Source organism: Trachemys scripta, chromosome 5, assembly GCF_013100865.1.
Source record: "Trachemys scripta elegans isolate TJP31775 chromosome 5, CAS_Tse_1.0, whole genome shotgun sequence".
Lineage (NCBI taxonomy): Eukaryota > Metazoa > Chordata > Testudines > Emydidae > Trachemys > Trachemys scripta.
In genome coordinates, this window is record NC_048302.1 from 72,080,455 (window position 1) to 72,101,966 (window position 21,512).

The window sequence follows — 21,512 nt, forward strand, 5'->3', positions numbered from 1 at the left end:
TCCAAGGCCAGAAGGGACCATTGTGGTAATCTAGCCTGACCTCCTGTATAACAGAGACCTTACCTGTAACGATTAGTAGTTATACAATCGGTAGTAGCAAAGATACATTTCAGGACAACAGGAAACAATCATAACTTGGGCTACATTAAGTCAATGTAGGGCTGAAGATAGACCTCACCTCAAACTCCACCCCATGGTGCAGTTCCACCTCTGCTTGGGCTATAGCACATAAGAGTAATTTGCTGGTGTTGTGTGGGATCTGCCCTTCTCATCTTTTGTAGGCACAACATTCTCCATCTCCATCTTCCTGTCTTCAGGCCAGCTGGGGTTGTGTCCCAAAGAAAGAAGACTCTGCATCCACCCACATAGAGGACTCTGACCCATGAGATGAAGGATAGGTCAGTGATTAGGGCACTAATCTTGGCTTTTGGAGACCTTGGTTCAGGTCCTTGTTCTGCTACGTATTACCTGGGTAAATTATTTAATCTTTCTGTGCCTCAGTTCTCCATCTGTGAAATGGGGATAGTAGCATTTCCTTGTCTTACAGGGTTGGTATGAGGATAAATAAGGATACTATGATAATGGGGGTCATAATATAATTACTTATGATTGACAGACTAGGTGGAAGTCATCATCATGACATAATGGCAGCAGGAAGACTTACCTTCACTACACAATGATCCTATTGTATTATTGGAGGGCACCATAAAAGCAACAGGTGTCAGAGCTGAGATGCATGGAGCTGTTCAAATCTTTCCAGTTATTCTGAGCTGTCTGCGCTACCTGGCAAAAATTGCTGCAGCAGGTATAGTTGGGCTCTTCTTCACAACCACGAAGGCTAGAAATATTGTATTTAAATGAAATCTAAGATTATGATCTCATGTGACTTCAAAAGTTGAGGTCATAGGCATGCTCCATACTGCTTATGCCTTAATCCATCATTGGTCGTAACATGATGTTCTTAATTTTCTTCACTAATATATTATTGCAAGGATTCTTTAAATTAAATCAAAGACAATGCTATCAGGTGCACGCAGGCAATGTACATTGCAGATATGGAGAGCACAGCATTGTCAGGCTACTGCTCTAACCACTACACTCACAACTTTCTGAAGGTTAAAGTCATCAAAGGATTTAATGCCTGACTTGAATTCCACTCCATCTCTTTCATGTAACATTGGTATAAAAGGAAGCAGTTACTAATATAACAGAAGACACAATTTAAAGTTGGGGACTGTCATTCTTTACAAAACTGCAATGTTTTTAGTTTGATTCTGGGATTAAAACAGTCTCCAGCTGAATGATGAGGGTAAAGTACAAAAGTGGTCTCAGTAAGCAATAAAGCACTGGTAACAAGCTCATTCTGATAGCCTTTACAAGTTGAGTTGAACTGTATGTCTTTTTAATATAGCACATTTTTATGCATTTTACTAAGGAAGGAAGGGAAGTTAACCTTCGAAAGGGAATTAATCAAGGGAATAAGAAAAATCCCCAGGTACTTAATGTTTTATTAGATCATTTAAATGGCAGAGAAAGTTGTAGGCTTATGTTTGGCAATATCACTAAAACACATTGGCATAACTTCAGATTTGGAGCGATTTATTTTGTAACATCTGAACAGCTGTCCAAATTCCTAGATAAATTATGTTAAATTATAGGTAGAGAACTTCTTAGAAATGTTCTGTAAAACATTGATTTATCAGAATATAATTCAATGTTATGTTTCTTTATAAACTGCATATTTGGGCAGTTTCAAATCATCACCTCTGGGGAAACTATACTGTCAGGGATCAATACCTCTGAAGTCCTATTGCAGGTGCTCAGCACTTCCAAGGATTTGACCCTTAATTTATTTGAAAGCATGTTTTAACCACAGTTTTTGAAGTTTGGTTTTATGGTATCTGGTAATGGTGTTAGATGTAGCGTTTATATAATTAAAGGTGATAGATGCAAAAGGACCTAATTCTCCAACCCTTACTCATCTGACTCCAAGAGTAGTTCTGTTGTTATATTTGGGAACACTTGTGGAGTAAGGTGCTACTTAATGTGAGTAACAGTGACTAAATCCGACCCACAGACTACTAAAAATTTGGGCCCAAATCCTCAATGGGAGCTAGGAGCTTAACTACCTTTGAGGGACTAGACCTTGATCACCAACATCTTTCTCCTTGATCATCAGAAGCTACCATAGAGATAAGTGTGCACTTGGACCATCCTGTCAGGACCTACTTATCTATCCTGATCAAATTTCCAGACAAAAACTGTATGTTGAAATACAAGACCAGCTAGAGGATAGAACTAATTGGATGATGAAGGAAAGTGTAGGTCCTCTACTTAGCAGGAAAGGAGAGCTAATAGCTGATGACGTCAAGAAGGTCAAAGTGTTTAATGCCTATTTTGCTTCAGTGGTCACTAAAAAGTTAATGGTGACCAGATGCTCAACACAATTATATTAAGAAACAAGGGGGAAGACACACAAGCCAAAATAGGAAAAGAACAGGTTAAAGAATAAAGAATATTTAGATAAGTTAGATGTATTCAAGTTTGCAAGGCCTGATGACATTTTGTCTTGGGGTACTTAAGGAACTAGCTGAAGCAATCTCAGAACCATTAGTAATTATTTCAGGAACTCATAGAGGACAGGTGACGTCCCAGAGGAATGGAGAAGGGCAAATGTAGTACTTATCCTTAAAAGGGGGAACAAAGAGGAGGTAGAGAATTAGAGACCAGTCAGTTTAACCAACATACCTGGAAAGATATTTGTTTAATAATTGGTTCCATCAGTTTGTAAGCACCTGGAGGATAATAAGGTCATAAGAAAGAGACAGCATGGTTTGTTAAGAATATATCATGCTAAAACAAACTAATTTCCTTCTTGGGTTACTAGCCTTGTGGATGGGGGGAAGCAATAGACATGATATATCTTGATTTTAGTAAGGCTTTTGACATAGGGAAATGCAGGCTATGTGAAATTACTATAAACAGAACTGGGTGAAAGATCATTCTCAAAGACCATGTTCACTATCAAACTGGGATTGTCTCTCTAGTGAAGCCCCACAGCGGTAAGTCCTGGATCTGGTACTAGTTAATATTTTCATTAGTGATGTGGCTAATAGAGAGTATATTTATAAGATTTGCAGGTGCCAAGTTGGGAGGCATTCCAAGCACTTTGGTGGGCAGGGTTAGAATTCAAAATTACCCTGATGAATTGGAGAATTGGTCAGAAATCAACAAGGTGAAACTGAATAAACATAAGTACAAAGTATTTCACTTAGGAAGGAAAAAATCAAATGCACGACTACAAAATGGGGAATAATTGGCTAGTAGTACTGCTAACGAGGATGTGGGAGTAACAGTGGATGACAAATAGAATGACTCCACAATGTGATGCAGTTGTGAAAAAGTCAAATATTATTCTGGAGTGTATTAAAAGAAGCATTGTATACAAGACACAGGATTTTCCTGTTCTACTTGGCATTGGTAAGGTGTTAGCTTGAGTATTGTATCCAGGTGTGGGCACCATACTTCAGAAAAGATGTGGACAAATTGGAAAGAGTCCAGAGGAGAGCAACAAAAATGAGAAAAAGTTTAAAAAATCTGACCTCCACAGAGAGGTTAAAAAAATCTGGGTATGTTTAATTTTGAGAAAAGAAGTCTGATGGGGGATCTGAAAAGTCTTCATATACATTAAGTGCTGTTATAAAGAGGATTGTGAACCATTGTTCTCCATGTCCACTGAAGATAGGGCAAAAAGTAATGAGATTAATCTGCAGAAAGGGAGATTTAGATTAGATATTAGGAAAATCTTAAACTCTGAATAGGCTTCCAAGGGAGATTGTAGTATCACGATGATTTGAGATTTTTGAGAAGAGGTTGGACAAGTATCTATTAGGGTTTATCTATATTTACTTGATCCTGCCTCAGCAGAGGGGCCTGGACTTCATGACTTTTTAAGGTTCCTTCCAGCCCTATATTTCTATGATTCCCGGTATACGTGTAAAGTTCTATGACAAAATCAACCATCTATCCATATCATTAAGCATAGGGTTGGAGCAATGTGGTGTAGTACTAATCTTCATCCATTTTATATTAGTGCTCATTTAGGGCCAATGCCCAGCAAGTGCAGAGATGGAGGAGAGTGAAAGAAGCCTCCATCTTTTGCACAGTGGCTGCAGAAAACCCTGGAAACAAAGGCAGCTCCTTGCTAGTACCTCTGGGGGTGATGTCTTCCCCTCCAAAAAATGGCAGGATGGAAGCAGGACTGTGGCTTTGACACCTTCCTAGGTGTAGCACCAGCCTTCTTCTTACTACGAATTTAAAACTGAGCCCCTAGGGACAGATTGTGGCCCATCCTACATGCCTGTGTAGGAAAGTATAAGATATGACCTTACTCCTCTGCCCATACTGTGGGGAGCTGTGTGTGTGAAGAGAAAGACCTCATTGGGGCTGCCAGGCTCCTCCCCCCAATTCCATGCATATGAGTTTGAATGAGCAGGAAATGGGAGGAACCTGGCTCTGTGCCCCTAGTTGTGCCAGCATGCTGTGGGGATGTTCATTACGCTATGTATATACCTGAAGAGAAGAAAGTTGGGAGGGAGATTTTGAATCTCTGCGAGACTTTAGGCAGGGCTCATAACAAAGCCATTATTTAACTATTAATTAATATTTATTGCAAGTAAAACGTATTTGTCTACTTACTTTACCCTTCCCACAGAGGGTACAATAAGAAATCAATGCAACTATCACCCTAAATGTTGGTGAGTGGAGGGAAGTTGGAGGGGCGGTTAAAAATTCACAGTGGAAAGTATAAATAAAAAAAGCAAATGGTGGAACATAAAGACTCTCTTGTAGACTACATTAACCTATGCTGAATGACAAGTTGCCTCAGTAGCCCTCTCAAGCTGGGATCAGATTTGTATTGGTTTAACTTGCTTGGCAGTCAAAGTACATTCAGTAGTTATCCTCTCTCAAAACTATTAATGAAGCAGTCTCATTTTCAGATATCAAAAATCATACTGTACAAAAAAGGTTATCCATTTTACTAGTGCTGCATGAAGGAAAAACAAGTGCTCATTGTTCTGAGCGAGTAATTACACAGTGTGAGCATGAGGCTTAAATGTTTTAAACAAGTAGCATGATTTTGTGTAAACAGACAGCAGAATTTGTTTTTCTCTGAGGATTACTAAATAACACTCTTTTATAGTTTCTAATTTTCATAAAATTGTCACTGAAAAAGTTGTCAGGACCCCTTTGGTTCTCACTTGCTACTTGTGCATAGGGGCTAATCCTACCCCCTTTGCAAAGCATGGAAAACTCAGTTGAGGCAGGAAGAAAGCCAGGAGGGATGATTTCTGTGGAAGGACAATGGAGCCACTCTGTGGCCACCTCTTGACACCCCAAAGCTGCTGTAATCCCTAGAGCTCCTGTGCCCTGGTTTGTGGTGTACAATGGCCATAGATACAGTCAGTCCTGCTGTTCTTCCTTCCCCCTCTATAGCAAAACTGTTCTTGCAGTGTGTGAGAGAGACCAGGTTAGAAAATCAACCCAACCATTACAATAGAATCTATACATGCAATAACAAATTCCTTGTTTTTGCATATTTCTTCAGTAGACGAAACAAAATTGGATGATTAGCTAAGTACTATTTGCTAACCTGTGACTAGGTTGATGCAATCAGTGTGACTATATTAAGTCCTATCTAATAAGTAACTCTGAAGCCTAGAATGCCTTTTAGTTGGTGTGAAGTGATAAAAACAGCTACAAGCATGAGTGAAAGCTCGTTTTTGTTTAGAATATCACCAGGTTCAAAAATTCAGTCTGTTACAATCCAATTTTTAAGTTATCAGCTATTTTGACTTTTCTAATTACAGCCTTGCAACAGTAAGGCATGTATCTATGACATGCCAACAGTCCTAGGTCATTGTGCTATCAGAGGTAACTCAACCAATCACCACCCCATACACAACTGCTAATTTGCATGCAGAAGTTTCATTGGTGGTATGAGGGAGACTGCACATTTGGTGGATGACTTGGCCCAACTGCCTCATCCATGCGACAGCATGAGCAAGATTTATAGTGCTCAAGCCTTTATATGGTCTGTTAACTTCTGATTCACTATGCTGAGGTACACAATGGTACCTTCTCACAGTATGGTACCATACGCCAGAAAGTTGACACTGTCACTGGAACTCAATGATTTATAAAGAATTCATTAGTTTATCAAATATAATGTCTAGGTTTTTACAAGCCTTTGATAAAGCACAAGCATACTAGGCACAATATTTTCTTTTGGTTAATTGGTTGTACTAATTCCAACTCTAAATTACTGAAATAATAGGCATCTTTTCAAAGGTATTTTTATTTGCATCCTTTTGCCTTTCAAAGGATTCAAGATAATTTATCATTGGCTATGTTTTACCACTGTCACAATGATAAAATGATTTTTAGCCAGATATGTTGTTCCTCTCAAGAATTTCCCCTGCAATTAAAATTATTGTCCAGTTCTTTCAGCATAAGTCTTATTCTGATCAGGACACACAGGTGAATGAATGACAGATAAATGGGCTGGATTTTAAGTGGCAGGCTACAACTTTATTTAACACTGTTGAAGAGTGCTATATCCCCCATGCCCCAATCACATATATCAGGCATTTAACTGAGTCTAGTGTGGTGGTCAGGACTCCCACCATACAAACAATAAATTGGGGTAGAGCCATTCAGGATCTGGCCCCTTTCATCTTTATCCACACTGAACACTGTCTGCAAAAAGCTGAAACAATTTTACTTTCCCTAATGTTAAATGTTTTACGTTGTAACATTGTAACCTAACTGTGACTCCATAATGGTGAGAAGAAGGGGGGGAAAAAATCAGACCTCCTGCCAATTTTGTGCAATGGGAAAAATTCCTTCCTGATCCCAAAATGGGCAATCGGTCAGACCCATAGAATCCTAAGTAACACAGCATCAACAGGATATTAAGGGAAGGGTGGGGTAGCTCGCCAGAAAAAGAGGCTTTTAAAAACCCAGGTAGCTTAAACAGGCAAGGAAGGTACTCTGCAAAAGCCAATTAGCAAGCCCATTCTCCCATTTCCAGCCAATGGGAAGGAAGCAGACTCAAGAAAGGGGGGCAGCCCTTCTACCCCTCCCTCCATGGTCACTGCATTCCTCCCCAGTGGTTGCTCAAACTTCGTCTCTTATTGATGGGGAATGGGGCATTTTACTGCTTTAGTAGGTAACTGATGAGCACAGGGACAAATGCAGTACATATAAAGTTTCTTTCTTTCTGGGTACCACAGCTCATATTAGCTGATATTATTAACAAACCTGTACCCTCCCCCACTTCCTCCTACACCATTGTTTCTGTCAGGAAAGTAGTTGCTTTCAAAGCCTACACAAGCATCACTTTAGCAGTGAAGTAATTTGACTCCTTCTCCCACTTTCGCGCAGGCAACAAGTGAAACATTTTAAACAATAGAAAATCTAACATTGTCCTCTCTCAAATGGCAAGGACACTTTGGGCCAAACTTTTACCTGACTAACACCCTGTGCAATCCTGCTAAAGCAAATGGAAATACAGGAAGTGTATATTTGGGCAGAATTATGTCCTATGGGCTATTTTTGCAGTTTTTATAACAAATTTGATAACTATAAACTCTGGCTTAAATAAATTGTCTAGATTTTCTGCTAGATTATTCTGCTTGACAGCTCTGGATAAACAAATGCTCTGTTTATCTACAGGACAGGAGCAGGGCAAGTTTCCTTGCTAGCATGCCTCAATCCTGACATGTGGGGGACTTCCTTCAGCAGTAACAGGATTAGTTCAGTCTCCATGATTGTCAAGGCTGGATCCCCACTTTGAACTTTAGGGTACAAATGTAGAGGCCTGCATGAAAACTTCTAAGCTTAACTACCAGCTTAGCTCTGGTTCCGCTGCCACCATTTCCCTCCCTGGGAAGCCTGAGAAACCTTTCACCAACTCCCTGGTGAGTACAGAGCCAAACCCCTTGGATCTTAAAACAAGGAGAAATTAACCATCCCCCCTCCTTCCTCCCACCAACTCCTCTTGTAAGTTATCATTACAAAGCTTATAATCTACTGAGTATGATCATCTGATTTGTATAAATGTACCACTCTTGCATCTAAAACTAGAAATATAAAATGTAACTCTGAGGGCCTATTGTAATTGTGTAAAGTGTGGACCATTAATGATGGTTTGGAATCTTGATGACTCCCATTGTCTGCAGATGGCTGTATTTACCTGTGAGTCTTCCTGTATATGTGTGTGCTGGCAAGTGAGTAATGAAGTCTTGCAGTGACATGTGATCATGTCACCTGAACTGGAATCCATCTTTAACCTGGTGCTTTTGCAGTGAGGGGGGGTGGAAACCCAGAGGGACAAAGGGTTCCCGCCTTATGCAAAAGATATATAAAGGGGGGAAGAGAACAGAGAGGGAGAGGAGCCATCATGAAGAATCCCCTAGCTACCACCTGAGCTGCAACAAGAGCTGTACCAGGGGAAAGAATTGTGCCCAGGCCTGGAAGATGTCCAGTCTGAGAAAAACTTACTGAAGCATCTCTGAGGGTGAGATTATCTGTATTCAGTTTGATTAGGCATAGATTTGCGCATTTTATTTTATTTTGCTTGGTGACTTACTTTGTTCTGTCTGTTACTACTTAAAACTCACTTAAAATCACTACCAGTATCTCAAAGCAATCAGCTGTGCACAGATCCTGCTCGACTACGCCACTATGACGGGTTGGATCACAGAAACCCCCTTGGGAGCTGCCACCCGATGTGCAAAGACTACCCCTGCTTCTGTTTTCCCTGCCAGCTCAGGACTCCAGCACCCTGTCTTGCTGAGCCAGACACTCCCGTCTGGCTCCAAACACAGATCCAGGGTCTGAATCACTTGTCCCAAAGCTGCAAGTTTACCTGAAACCAGCTCACAGTAGTGTGCTTGTCTTTAGCACTCAGATAACCAACTCCCTATGGGGTCTAAACCCAGATAAATCCGTTTTACCCTGCATAAAGCTTATGCAGAGCAAACTCATAAATTGTTCGCCCTCTATAACACTGATAGAGAGATATGCACAGTTGTTTGCTCCCCCAGGTATTAATACATACTCTGAGTAAATTACTAAATAAAAAGTGATTTTATTAAATACAGACAGTAGGATTTAAGTGGTTCAAAGTACAGCAACAAAGATAAACACTCTAGTAAAAGGTACATTTACAAGTTGAGAAAACAAAGGAAAACTAACACGCCTTGCCTGGCTATTTACTTACAAGTTTGAAATAGGAGAGACTTGTTTAGAAAGATGTGGAGAACCTGGATTGATGTCTGGTCCCTCTCAGTCCTGAGAACGAACACACTCCCAAACAAAGAACACAAACAAAAGCCTTCCCCCCCCCCCAAGATTTGAAAGTATCTTGTCCCCTTATTGGTCCTTTAGGTCAGATGCCAGCCAGGTTACCTGAGCTTTTTAACCCTTTACAGGGAAAAGGATTTTGGAGTCTCTGGCCAGGAGGGATTTTATAGTACTGTACACAGGACAGCTGTTACCCTTCCCTTTATAGTTATGACAATGATCCAAGCAGTTCTTGGCTTTTCTGTTGAGTCTGCCACTTAGTGCAAAGTATGGTGGTGAGTTTGTGAGGTGGGGCTAGCAAATGGGAATTGTGTTTAAGTTCTACTGGGTTGGGCTGAATTCATGCTGGTGACCTCCAAGCTAAAGGTTTGGAGGTCATTAGCAAAAGCCTGAGGTAGCCAGTTTTTCATAAGCATTAATGTTACACCTTAAATCATAAGGCTTGCTTAAAACACCTGTATCTGAGGAGTACAATAGGGTCATTAATTCTTGTCTGAAGTAATATCATATATTAAAGTCAATATTTTAGCACATTGCTTTATTATAAAGTGATAGTAATTAAAGACTTGGTAATACTGTGAATATACAGCATTTCTAAGGTGTCATTAAAGTTATTATAATTATATATTAAATACATCACTTTATACATGTAGTTACAATATTTCTGTTCACTCATGTAAGCATTGTGGCAGTCATCTGTAGTGAGGATACTGTGAAATTAAACTCTCATCGTATTTGGGATCCTACCAGCTCTGCAGTGATAAGTGTATAAAGGCAAATTTGCAAAATTTCATTTGCAGATCACCTGCACATATTCTTTATGGACACTATCATCACTTGCACCAAAAGATCACATTTACATGCACACAGATGGATCCTCCCCAATATTCTACAAGATTTAGTTTCATGTGCCATTAAAATTTCAGCTAATATCCAAACATTAAGCAGGAATTTGAACTTGTCTGATTCAAAATGAAACAAAAGTACATTTGCTTTGTTGGTGCTAGCTCACAGAAGCATTTTAACATGAGAAGCTTGTGGAATTGCAAACATTGTCTTGAGTACAAAAGTTAATAGCATTGTGGGAAATGTACTTCACAAGAGTAATGATAACTTTGCTATTGTAACTATGGCAATTATAGCTAAAATCCATTTAAAGACCTCACTCAAGAAAACACTTGAGTGTTTAGTGCTGGTGAAGTCACCTAACATTTCATGAAAGCAGATGTATTTATGTAGATCTAATATTAAGATTTGTAACATTGGCTTTGAACAATTTCTAGAATATTAACAAAAGACTCGGTGGGAAAGTTTTTTTCCCATTCTTATTCCCGTATGCCAGTCACATAAATGAATTTTGCCCAGCATGTTCACCAATTATGAAATATTTACTGAAACACTTTAAATTCAAATTATTAATATTATATAAAAATCAAAATCCAGGCTTGGATTCAGGCTTCATTACAAATGCAAAATGTTTAATTGAAAGGATCCTGTAGTTCAAGTGACACTGGACTGATTGATGGTTTTCGATCAACACCATGTGAAACTTTCAGCTCACATGGTTTCAAATCCAAAAACTCTAAGCAAAACTGTGGGGGGTGAGGGGAGGAATGGTGGCATGTGAACAGAAATTGAAAAGTTTAATGTTCAGGCTTGAGAACTGAAGTGAAATCACTTATATTCAGAAAAAGCTCTCTGTTTTAGAGCTAACATATCATCTATAATTTTCATTTAATGACACATAATAGGGCTGAATGCTGCTCTCAGTTATATCTCTGTAAACCTGGAGAAACTTCAGTGATGGAAATGGAGTGAATCTGGATTTATCTCAGTGTAAATAAGAGCAGAATTTGGCCCTCTACCACTGTTATATACCAACAGTCAAGGGACATAACTCTTCCAACCTCCCTCCCTCTGCCCCCCATTTCCCCCCCCTCCTTTTCTTCACATTCTTTGGCACCATTTTGCTTGACCTTTCATTGCTGTAGGAGTACTTGAGAGGCTGCAAGAAGCCTCTGCCTACTGCACCAGGGGTAGTTAATTATTTTTTGTCAAGGTCCAAATTTCTTGGTCAAGGTATAGTCAAGGTCCAGACTCCAGAGAAACATTTTTAACACTGCAATAACAAACATGATAAGTAAATAAAATTTTTGCAGTCCATTCAAGAGCATCTGGAGGTCTGGATTTGGATCGTGGTCTACCTATTGACTTCCCCTGCTGTACATAATGCAGAGTTTTCACCACTGAGTAAATTATCACAGGTGTCATGAACTGGTTCTGTTTTGGTGGCTGCAGTGCTCTCAATTTTAGAACTATTGCCTCAGCTACCTCAGTTCCCCTATTGGCCACTAAAGGCTGCACTGTGCTGCTTGTGAAACAATATCTGCTTGCCGGGGAGTGTCTTATAGCAGGTGCTTCATAGTAGTGCTGCTTTTTCCCTTTCACCAACTGAGCTTGGTAGCAGTGGCCTTGCCAGCCACACACACATTACACTGTAACAAAGGAATTAACTGAGGTAGGAGCGCAGGGCCAAAGCATGGATAGGAGCAATCGGTGCAGACCAGGCCCCTACACTGCCATTAGTAGAGCAGCTTCCCCTGCAGATTCAGGTGTGGAGGGCTGGAATACATGAGGGCCTGTAAGAGGGAAGTGATTGAGGGAACTTAGGCAACAGAGTAAGTCCTCCAGGAAGTGTAAAGACACCACATTTCCTGTAGACTCTAGATGCAGGCTTTGGTTTCCTGAGTCACATTTACTGCTGGGGCAGAATGAAACACAGCAGCCCAGACAGGGTAGTCACAGGCTGCAGCTACACAGACCAGCAGAAAGTCTTTTTACCTCATGTCTGTACATATTCCTGTTTGTTATAATGGTTTTATCTTGACACAGGTCTCTGCTCATCAGTATGATACTACATGGGACCAGTAATAGAAGGCACACAGTGCTGGAAGCCACATTGAGAAAGTTAACATTGCAATGGCTGCCACAGAGCCTGTGCAACTGCAAGTAACTCCCCTTACTGTCCTGAGAATTGGGGGAAAATGTTGAAACCTGGAAACCTTTCAAACACCAATTTGAATGGCATATGAAAGTCACAGGGGCAAATAAACTGGAGGAGGATGAGGAAGAGTTTGCTCTGTTCTTAACAGTGGAAGGCACAGATGCCCTAGATGTATACAGTGTGGTGGGGAGAGGAAGGGGGAAGCTTTGAAGAAATAATGGGAGTGGTTGGGGATCTTTGTGTCCTTAGTAAAAGGTTATTTATGAGGGAAAGATGTTCAGAACACAGACTGAAGGGGAAACAATAGTGGAGTTTGTCACCGATTTAAAATTAAAAATCAGACCTGTGAATATGGAGACTAGATTGTCCTGGCATGTAAAAATAAAAAAGTGTGTGAATGGTTACCCAGGAGTATGGATCTGACACTAGAAAGGGCAATATGTATGTGCCAAGCAGCAGAACAAACAGAAACTCAATAAAAAGCTGAGAGAAATGCACAGCGGTCATGACTGTGAGTACTAGCTAAAGTAGCAAATGAAAAGTTCTCAAAAATTAAATTGTCCAAAGACAGAAACATGGAAAGCTGGAAATGATCCCAGTGATGTAGCAACCTGTATGAATATAGGAAATGTCTATCACCTAGGCAAGTATGTAGAGACTGTAATAAACCAAACCATTATGTTTAAATGTGCAGAGAAGGCAAGGAAATATATATATTAAGTGGGATTCCACAAGTGAAGAGGAAGAGCTGTTCCTAAGTACAATAATAGAGGAGGCTGAAAAACAAAAGATTAGCTAATTAAAATGGCACTTATGATCTACAAGATAGACTTTGGGGAGACAAGTAAATTAACTAGAGATACTGAAATAAAGAGATGTAAGGAGCACATAAAAGTGGAAGAATCAAAAGTATCTGAAAGACTATACTAGAGGAACAGTTCCAGTGTTGGGATAGTACATACTGACACTTAAATGAAAAGGGAAAATGATAAACAAAGAGTTTGTGGTGGTATGTAGAAGCAAGCAAGACATCTTGGTCCTACAAACATGTGAGGTCCTTAGTCTCATTAAAAGGATGCATTCCAGAGAAAGAGAGAGAGAGCGAGAGAGAGAGAGAGACAAAGAAACAGATGTAAGAGTATTAATAGCATATGAGGTTGTATTCACAGAAAATGGGTACTTCCAGTAATATATAAGATGTGGTTAAGAGAAGATACAGAATTTGTAGTACAGGCCACATGAAAAGTTCTACAACTCTTAAAAAAGAAGCTAGAAGAAGAGTTGGAAAACATGACAGCAAATGTTATCATTAGGCGAATAGAAGAACCAACAGGTTGGGTTCACACCTAGTAACTGTAGAGAAAAAATCAGGGGGACCACGACTGTGTGTGGATCCTAAAGAGCTGACCAAAAACATAAAAAGAAACACTTCCACTTGCCCACAAGAAGTGAACTCATGTCTGAAATGTCTGGAGCCAAATTCTTCAGCAAATTAGATACCGTGGCAGGATCATGGTTGATCCCCTTGGACACTGATAGCTCCAAGATTGGCAGTTTCAAAATACTATTTGGAAGATACTGCATCCTAAGACTCCCTTTCTGAATACATTTGGCTCCAGAAGTATTTCAATGTACAATGAGCCAGATGTTAGAGGGTCTAGTGGGAGCAAAAGTATGCACTAATGACATAATTTGGGGCAGCACTGCCATTGAACATTAGGAATGACTGAGAAGAGTACTGGAGATTACAAGAGCTAATAACCTTACATTGAATAAGACCAATGTCAATTTCAAACAACAGAAATAACATAGTCGGGAGAGCAATAATCTTGCTCAATGAATCAAAGAGTCAGACAGTACTGAATGCTGAGACCTGAAGATACAATGGGATTTCAAAGGCTTCTAGTCATGTTGATTACGTCAGCAAATTCATACCTAGCTATACAGCTTGCACAATTCACCTGAGATATCTCCTGCACAAAGGCACTGAATGGTGGGCAAAAGCAACTGAGTCAGTTCACCAATCACTGCAACTCCAATTAGTCAACCCAGAGCACACCTGACATGGGAACATTAATCTGGTGATAGACTGGGGGGAGGCTGGAGAGAGTTAAAAGGCCAATTAACTCATTAGCCCAAGTGCTACAAAAGACACAGGAAAGAAGCCTGAAAGGAGAGAAAGGATGAGTAGAAGAGTCAGAGCTGTAGTCTTCCCCTTATCTCTGAAGTTGAGGGTTGCATGTTACTGGGAGGATGCGGCTACATAGATTGTAAAGGTGGTAGGAAAAAAAAAAAAACCACTATAAATTAACTTCACATCTCTGAGCTGTTTATGGAACTAGAAAGTAGGTAGGAGCAAGTCTGCTTGGCCCTGTGGGGTCAGAGAAGGAGAGGATATTAATCAAAGATTAAAAGAGGAAAATGGAGTCTGTGTCAGGATGAAAAGGGAGAGTCCATGTATTTGTGTGGGTAGCTTGTTAGTTTCAGAATGAATTCCCATCCTGATATCTTTATATGCACACATGATGGGCAAACTAGGTTCTGTGAAGAGTTCAAAAATCATGACTCACTCAAAAATGCAGTTAATGAAACCCTCATGATGCGGGGGAGAGGGGGGCAAGAAGTGTTTTCACATATTGTTTGAAACTATAGGATAGCAATATTGTCCCTGTACTCTCTAAGCCCAAAGATGTCTGAGGCTAGCACCCCCGCTTATGTTCTCCACAGTAGCCAGGCAGGGGTTGGCAATGGCTCCCCAGCACACTTTCTAACATATTGGGCAGATGCTGAACCCTTTCAGATGAATGTGGCCCCTTCACTACTTCCATTCCCCACAGCTCCAGGAAGCAATGTAGCTGCCCAAGGAAGTCTTTGCTTCAGTAAGTACTTGAGAATTTAACTCCTGCTATATAATACTGTAATAATATTTTAGAGTCATATTGTGCTATTTGTTTAATGGGGATTTCTGTTTAAAAGCTAATGGCCTAGCATTACTGTATATTAGCTTATTTTAATGATATCTCAGGCTAGGACAACAGTATACACTGTTTACTGAATTATCAGCTTTATTCACAACACAGAAATCTCAAGCCATGAATTAATTCTCCTCCTCTTCTGCCAGCTATGCTTATGTGACAGTTTGGGAAATATGTCTATGTAAAACTTATGAATTCTGATTGATTTTATGAACTCTGTATCACTGTGCCTCTGTGTATTGAATCAGCCATTTACTGACATGGAAATGTCTCTCATCACACATCCTCTCTGGAAGTTGCTACAGGATAATAAAAAAAAATGGTTAACATTGAATGACATTCTCCTGCCAATACACTGGATATTCCAAACAGGGTGGCTAACCTGCAAGAAATGAATTTTTTTCAGTCTGAACTTCAGGTGGTTGGTGACCCAATACAGGATCATGTGATAGGGGAAATCTGTTCACCTGAGGGGTGGATTGCAGGGATACTACAGCCAAGCTGGTAACAGACCAGGGTCTGCATCTGTGTGCGTACGTAAAGGTCTGAGGCTGGAGAGACAGTGCCTAAACTCTGACTAGCTACAGCAAGCCAAGAGCATGTGAGACCCAAGTATTGGGTTCAGTAAAGCAGCCTAATGAGTGTCTAGCAGGAGGGGTGGGACTCATCAGGGTTGTAACAATTTATATACAGGTACAAAACTCAGCAGCTTTGTTTGCAATAGCACTTCCCCTTTCACCCAAAAGCCACATTTCTCTTATATATTTTCAAGTTCATCTCTCAGCATTTCAGACAACAGGTGGGTATTTTAATTTTTTTCTATTTTTTCCTTTCAGGCATTGTTGATAGCTGTAGATAACATTAGCTTTTAATTTGGGGTCAGCAACTTTTTAATTCCTGGCTTCAAATGTGACCAAAGTTCTGACATATTGCCCTCAAGAGCATTCTCTCTCCCTCTTTACTAAAAATCACCTACAAAAAATGGATAAATTCAGCTTTTTTATATAATTTTCTATTCCACGGTGTACCTCAAATATCCGCAAAGCTATCATCTCCCTCAGAGTACCACCCTTTAAAGTGTTTAGTCTATCCTGTTCCTTTTTTCTCTTTGTACTACTTTTACTGATTGCATACAAGAATTATGTAAACTTCTTTGGTTGGTGTGGCTTCTCTTTCTTTCAAAAAGAACTTTAGCTCCTTGAACTTCATCTTCAAAATCCTCTGACCCTTCTAATTTTAATATCATTTGTTCAAACAGGATGATCACAACAGGCTACTTGCCAACACCCCTCAGCAATTCTCTCTCTCTCTCTCTCATTTTGATGTAATATTGTGGAAATGAATGCTATAATTATAGCATTCATGAACATTCAGAATGAAATATAAAGCTGGGTATTTCTTAGGGAAATTAAAGCTTTGGATGAGTGTATTAAAAGAATGTATTTTTCTGTGGGGGAAAAAATAATTAAATCTAAGCTTATCTCACAATTTTAACCAGAGCTTTCTTTTTGCAGTGTGCATACTTTTATGGTTAATTATAGTTTGAGCTAATTAAAGTAATTGATTAGTATTACATTACAACAATAACCAAGATAAAGATGAGTTCTGTATCAATCCAAAGAATATTTTGTCTTTATCATACTAGATGCAAGAGAAGTACAACGTGAGGACTGAAAAGATAAAGACTGATGTAAAAAAAAAAACATTCTTTACTACTATACATGAGAAGCTAGTATGGCACAAAATACATTAATGGATTTAGTTCTTATTGGCTAGAATTTCTAATACTGCTACCTTGGTCTCTGAAAAATATGAAACTTGATGTGCTTTTTAGTGCTACTTTGATTAGTGTAATTAGACAGGCTGCCCAGTGGCTGATTAGGCTTTGTATAATAACAGCCTTTCCATTTTGCACTTGTTCAGTGACCTATACTGCATGTCACGTAATCTAATTATTTTAAGTAAATTGATGGAGTTTCCTTAGTTTTCCCTGGCATGTGTGTACATTTAGGGCTGGACCCAGTGACTTCAATGGGCTTTGAATCAGGCCCTTAAAGAACAGAAACTCACTGTGCAAGTATCTAAATCCAGGCAAGCCTTTCATAGCTGTGGGATTTGCTATGTTTCTTAAATAAATAAATTTCCATAATCAAGTGAATGAGGAAGGCTTCCTAAGAGAACTGCTTCATTCATTAGGCATGTTAGGAGACGGCCCTGACTGAGACTGTGTTTCTGTGGATCAGCTTGTTGTGCAATATTTGACTACAACCAGTGGCATGTTCAGCAGAGTGTTATCCTCAGAGATTGGGTATAGAGAAAAAGAGCTCACAATTTATAAGCATTTCTCCCACGTACACATCTACCTAATCAAGAGAACACTGCATGATTGGCCTGCCTGTACCAATTGTGCTGAGCTGATGATTTTCAGCACTAGTGGTCTTCCTGCAGGCAGGATGCAGCTTTCCAGAAAACCCCAGCTCACTGCCTAGGACTGAGAGATTAACTGATCTCTACCACTGAGAGCTCTGGAGTTTGGTAACTTCTTTTCCAAAATGTTTGTGTCAAAGGGTAACTGGCCTGGAGATAAAAGAGAAGTTAAGGGGTTGGGAAAGAAGGAGGGTTCCTTTTCAGCCTGCTGGCCTTTGCCAGTTGGGGGGGAAGACACAGCTGAAACTGAGTGCTACAGCTGGCCTGAATTATCATTGTAGAACCTAGAATGAAGGCTGTGGGATTCCTGACCCAAGGTGGAGAAAACTATGTGAGTTAGTAGCCTAGACCCCCACAGGGGTGCCTTGGGATCCCTGAATCAAGGTAAAAGAAGGGTTGATTTGGGTGAAGGTGTAGTTTGAGTAGCTGTAGGAGACTTAAAAAGTAAGATCCTGTAAAGGGGAAAAATCTTGAAGTATTCTGGCCTTGGAATAACTTCTTACAAGGACCACAGAGAGCAATGAGGGACCTGAGAGCAGTGCCCTGACATGGCTCTCTGTTGCAGCTTCACTTCAATGATAAAAGTTATTTCTGTTCCTTAGTTTTATATAATCAACAGAAGTTGGGCCCTGACAATAAACAGTGTACACACACCAACACTGTCTTGTCACTATGAATCAAACTAGCTCGGCACAAAACATGACTATTTGCTGTTGGAAAAATCAAGCAATGGCATCTCATATTAAACCTTTTGAGTTGGAAGGAGGGCAGTACAGTGTGTATTAGCTGAATCAGTCCAATAATACATTAATTATCTGTGGCTTACAGTTCTCACAGCATTTAACTCTGAATCTCTACCTACCACTTTCTGTCACATCAGATAACTACAGTTTGCCTTAACTACCTGATCAGACAATATTAAACCTGAGATGCAGGGTCCTCTTTAGATTCCAATGATAAAGCTCTAATGCACTTCATTATTTGACCTCTGACTGGTGTGATACAAGCACAAAAAGAATCCAGGCTGCAGCTAATCAGATATACTTATTCAATCATAATATCAAACATTAAGCTGATAATAGATTATATATAGGTAGATTCTTACATTTAGTAAAGTTTTTCTACAGACTGCTTCGTCTGTCTTTCATAGTACCATGCTGAAGTTTCCTGGGCTTACTAAAGTGTATAGCGAATATCGCTTTTAATTGAATGTTGGTTTCAAGTAAGAATTGTCTTTCCTGAAATAAAATGTTTTGTTCTCAGGTCCTGACTACTCAGCATATTTAACTCCAGCTCTTATTATTTTAAAAAGACTGACTAACCCTCTGTAGCCAAATGTGGTGTGGGGAAAGGGTGTAGGGTGCTCATATGAGCAATAGATATCACAAGAGGAGGAAGGAGTGGTGGCAGACAGCTCTTTATGGGCTTGTCTTCACTGCTAAAAATGATGTATTTTTTACCTCAGGATAACAAACAGGTACAAGCTGTCCTGAGGTAAAAAACACAGGTAAACTCACCAAGGCTAACCCCTAGATGTGGGAGGGGTGCATAAAGCTGTTCACTTTGTGGTAAAACTAAAGTGCCTTGTCTTCACTGTAGTTTTTTATCTCAGGATTGCTCATTTTTAGTTCAACTGTGGTAAAAAATGCTCCTTTATGAGCAATGAAACAAACCCAGTGTCCCTTGCACACTGGCTGGCAGAGCAGAGCTGGTTCAGGGAATATTGAATGTTACACCCTATCAGTCTGTGTTACAGCTCCCACTCTGGTGTAGGGTCTGCCAATGCTCCTAGAGGCATTCTGATGGTCAGCAAGAATTCTTTCAAAGTTTGCTGCACTTGAGGAATACCTCCACATCACATCTTCCTCCACTGTTTTGGCTTTTACAGCCAGAGTCCACAGAGTCCTAGCTTGTTTTAAGCATGGTTGGGCAAAACTAAATACATTCACTTGCTATCATGTAGACAAAATGTAATACACTTCCAAGTGCACTGATACTCTGGGTGAGCACAGCACCAACTTAAATTTGTTTCATTGCTCTTAGCACTCAGAACTCCATTTCTGTTAATGGGAAACAAGAAAGAAAAAAGTAGGAACAGCAGTCAAATGAAGACACTTTCCTCTTATCAACTCAATTAACTAATTATAAAGAATGAGGACCAGATAAATCTCTCCCCTGCATGGTAAGGAGGGGAGCATAGGATGAGGAAAAGGGCCTTTTGCTGCAAGTATTTTAATGAGGCTCCCAAATAAAAATATGCAGCAGAAGTAGCCTATGGTAGCACCACACCTCTCTGGGCAGCAACAGAACCCTCAACTCAAGTACAGGCTCATAAACATGAATTATACAAATGCAGGGCTGGATGGGACTTCAAGAAGTCATCAAGTCCAACTCCCTGCATTGCAACAGGACCAAGTAAAGCTGGATCATATAGGCCAACCTGTTCTTTAAAAAACAAAAACAAACAAACAAAAAAAACCTCCAATGATGGGGATTCTACAACCTCCTTTTGAAGCCTTTCTAGAAGTTAACTAGCCTTATATTTAGAAACTTTTCCCCCTAATATCTAACCTAAATTTCCTTTAGATTAAGGATCTAGATTAAGCCTGTTACTTCTTGTCCTAACTTCAGCAGACATGAACAATTGATCAAAGGTCTCTTTATAACAGGCCTTCATTTACTTGAAGACTATTTTCAGGTCACCTTCAGGTTTTCTTTTCTCTAGACTAAACATGCCCAGTTTGTTTAACCTTTCCTCATATATCAGGTTTTCTAAATCTTTTATCATTTTTGTTGTTTGCCTCTGGACTCCCTCTAGCTTGTCCACATCTTTCCTGAAGTGCTGTGCCCACAACTGGACATAGTACTCCAGCTGAGGCCTTACCAGTGCTGAGTAGAGTGGGACAATTACCTCCCATGTCTTACAACAATCCTGTTAATACACCCCAATGATATCAGACTTTTTTTTGCCATTGCATCACCTTGCTGACTCATTCAATTTATAATCCACTGTTACCCCCAGTTCCTCTTCCACTGTTCTACCATCTAGCCAGTTATTCCCCATTTTGTAGTTGTGCATTTGATTTTTCCTTCCTAAGTGAAGAATTTTGCACTTGTCTTGATTGCATTTCATCTTGTTAATTTCAGACCAATTCTCCACCAATTTTCTCTTCTCTTGTCCTCCAACGTGCTTGCAACCCTTCTCAGATTCATGTCATCTGCAAATTTTATAAGCATAATCTCCACTCCATTAGCCAAGTCATTAATTAAACTATTGAATAGTACTAGACCCAGTGAGACTCCAGTAGATACACCCTCCCAGTATTGCAGCAAACCATTGATGATTACTCCTTGAGAACAGTCTTTCAAACAGCTGTGTACCCACCTTATAGAAAATTCATCTAGACCATATTTCCCTAGTTTGCTTATGACAATGTCATGTAGGATGGTGTCAAAACCCTTACTAATATCAAGATATATCACATCTACTTCTTCCCCCCCATCCACTAGGCCTGTAAACCTAGCAAAGAAGGAAATTAGGAGAATGCTGCAGCAATTCTGTTTGCAGGGTTTCTGACTGTTCTATGATTTCCCATTGTACAGGTTCTGCTATGGGGAAGTAAGAGCTTTTATTTTTGTTCTTTTCTGATGTCAGAGCTCCAAGCACAGAACTCTTTTTGCATTGGCTGCTGTTTTATGAAATTATGGGCCATATTCTGTTACCTTTACTCAGTACT

General features: G+C 39.8%; 1 protein-coding gene across 2 annotated transcripts in view; it reads right to left on the minus strand.

Moving 5' to 3' along the window:
* Positions 1 to 21,512, minus strand: part of GLRA3 (glycine receptor alpha 3) — a 151,023-nt gene that overhangs the window by 65,941 nt on the left and 63,570 nt on the right. The window lies entirely within an intron of this gene.